Genomic DNA, 3371 nt, shown 5'->3' with positions numbered 1-3371 from the left:
TGCTTTTTTCAAACAGCTTGGGGATGTTTCAAAGCAATCAAACAGATTTACTCTACTATTTGTAACAGTAGCATGGTATTCTATATTATAGATATGTTATCACTTATTTGATTGGTTAATGGAAACTAAGTTGTTTCCAGGTTTTTTTAAATAAACTAATAATTCCACAGTCAATACAGTTGTACACATATCTTGGCCAAATTGTACAAGTATATTTTTAGTCTAAGTGTCAGAAAATGAGTTGCTAGATCAAACACTACATGCATTTACAAATTTCAATCATATTGCCAAATTGCTATCTAAAGGTAGGAAACACCGCCATCAATGGAGGATAAGAGTGCCTATTATCTCACACCTTTACCATCACTGGCTTCCATCAATCTTTAAAATTTTTGCCAGTATGATAGGTGAAAAATAATATCACATTTCACCAACTTGCTCTCTGTAAAAGTGGCACCAATTTAATTACTTCTCCCCAAATGATCCTATATATCTGGAACCATGTCAGAAGTTTCTTTGGAAAATTCTAATTTGAATCCACTCAAGATGAAGAATATGCCTGCTGGGAGGCACCATGAACCAATGGCATTCTTCTGGTCCACTAGTTGAGCCTCAGTGGGCCCTTCATTGAGCTGTTTTTCAAGATACTCTTTAAGAAAATACTTCTTGTACAGAAGAAAAACTGTATCACTCCTAAGAAAAAAATGTTAACATAGTTTCAAAAGCAAAAACCAGAAAAGGAAATCACATTACTAAGTTAGATTGCTCATTCAAGAAGCAGTAGCCTGGGCTGGCCGGGTGGCGCAGTGGTTAAGTTTACACATTCTACTTCTTGGCAGCCCGGAGTTCGCGGGTTCGGATCCCGGGTGCAGACATGGCACCCCTTGGCAAGCCATGCTGTGGTAAGCATCCTGCATATAAAGTAGAGGAAGATGGGCACAGATGTTAGCTCAGGGCCAGTCTTCCTCAGCAAAAAGAGGAGGAATGGCAGTAGTTAGCTCAGGACTAATCTTCCTCAGAAAAAAAAAAAAGCAGTAGCCTTTCAGAACAAAGCAGACCAGCCTGAAAGATTAAAACCATTCTTGCAAATAACAACTTGTCAAATGTTCCAATAATCATGCTCATTTCATTGACTATAGCCCTGTTGGAGAAATGGTTAAGGATACTTTGAATAACTAAAATGTTGAAATTAGCTTTCAAGGCTAAGTGTTAATCAATATCTAGCTAATATGTTATCAAATTCTAATGAAAGAGAATCAAATAGAAAGGGCCCAACACCCCATATATTTAGTAAGTTGTAAAAGAGCATGACAATGTCAATTGAATCATTTCTCTGCTACTGAGAAAATGGCATGGCTGCAATGGCACGGTTGTATTTTAAAGGTCACCATGAACAAGCTACTGATAAATCACACCTGACAGCCCCACTACAAATCAATGATAACTAAACAAGCTTAACTTTCAAACAAATAAACAGAAGGATGAAAGAGGAGTCATTAAATGCGGCTTTCTTGGAGGCCAATATTGGAGGCGATGGTTGTAACGTGAGAAGAGATGAATGCTCTGCTGGCCTTTTTGCTTTAAGATTGACCACCGATGGCAGTGCTTAAGGTAAAGGAAGAAGTCATTATTCTCCCAGGCCCCATATTAGTAACATATTAGTTAACATCTGCCTTATCTCCATAACCTATCAGTTACCTAATCTGTTCTTTCAAAACGTCTCCTGTATCTGTCCATCAGCCTCCCTACCTTCTTCCACGAGCCTAATCTAAGTGAAAATTTTTCTCCATTCATGATTAATAGTTCTATTTGAAATGCTCAAGTCTTCCTAGACACTGCTCCAAAGAGCCAGGTATGCAGTGAATCCTGTGTTAAAGATATGTTATTGGAATGATCATTCCATTTCCCAGACAAGTGGCTCTGCATTTCCCAGAAGGAGAGAAAGTTGAATTCCCTCCAGTGACCTGTGCATGTAAGAGATGACTTGGTTTCCTAGGCAGATAGATTACCTACCATACAATGACTCAGTGTCTGACCAGGAAGCCGCCCTTGTTGAGAGAGTCAGTCATACCCCTTGTCTCTAGAACTCCAGTTATCAGAGAGCTCATCACCAACCGTGAATTTCCTAATAAAGAACTTGGAATGACAGTTTCTACAGCACTGTTACTTCTCTCCAGGTTTACTTTAATTAGTGCTTACATTTAGTTGATCAGCAAACAAGTATTTATAAAATACCTGGGGGCAAAACACTGTGGTAGGTACCGTAGAGGGGTACAAACAAAGTATAAGATGGGATCTCCATTCTGGAATAATCTATCAAGGAGGCAAACCTTATATGAGGCTGGTTGAGCAGGATTCATGGAATTATGAGGATTTGGCATGGAAAGGAATTGGAGAGGTGGAGGGGAAGGCAGTTAGGTCAGTTCAGAATTTTATTACTTTTGGTCTGAAGCCTTCACAAGACTTACAGAGTAAAGTTGATATAATGTACTCTTAAAAATAAACTATCAAGATCAAAACAGAAGTTAGAAGACTTTTTTGAGTTTAAGTTTAGGAAACATTTTCCAGTCTTTTTCATAAAAGGAATTGTCAAACTAATAATATAGTTTGATTAATAATACTGTCTAAAATAGTTTTAGTTCTGATTTTTTAATGATTGGCAGAAATAGATAATCTAGTGGTTATGAAACTGCCTGGGTCAAAACTAAGCTGTTTACATCTTCTAGCATTACTTTAAAGTTAAAATTAGTTAAAATGATCACCCAACTACCACCAAAATTTCCAGATGCTTGTTGGTTACTAGAATCCATCATCTCAAAGGAATGATGGGACATTTTTCTTTTTTAGCCCAGAAGCAGGTGCACTGAATAAGAAGAGCAGATGGAATCTGTCATCTTGAGTGGCAACAGGCATAGCTTGGGAGCAGGATGTTGCAAAGGCTTCCCAAGGCCCATGCAAGGCAAGATTGACCAGAGAAACAAGTCTATACTATTCTCCCTCCAGATATCCACTTGGTCCCTCCCTCATTTCAGTAAGGTCTCAGCTCAGATGTCACCTCCTCAGAGAGGACTTTCCTGGCTCTCCCTGTATAAAAACAAACCCTCTGTCACTCTCTACCCTCTTCCTCCTTTATAATTATTTAAATATATGCTTATTGTCTCTTTCTCCAATTAGAATGGACTCTTCCTGAGGGCAAGGACTGTCCTGCCTTGTTTATTGGTACATCTTCAGCTCCTGGAACAATGCCTGGCACATAATATGGGCCAATAAATATTTGTTGAATGGATGAATGTCATAATATTTGAAAAGAGCTATGTAAATCCTAAATAGCTGATTGGACTTCATATTTTCAGCCAATGATCTCATATAGA

The sequence above is a fragment of the Equus przewalskii genome, chromosome X, assembly GCF_037783145.1.
Source record: "Equus przewalskii isolate Varuska chromosome X, EquPr2, whole genome shotgun sequence".
NCBI lineage: Eukaryota > Metazoa > Chordata > Mammalia > Perissodactyla > Equidae > Equus > Equus przewalskii.
Note: the sequence above shows the minus strand (reverse complement) of the source record.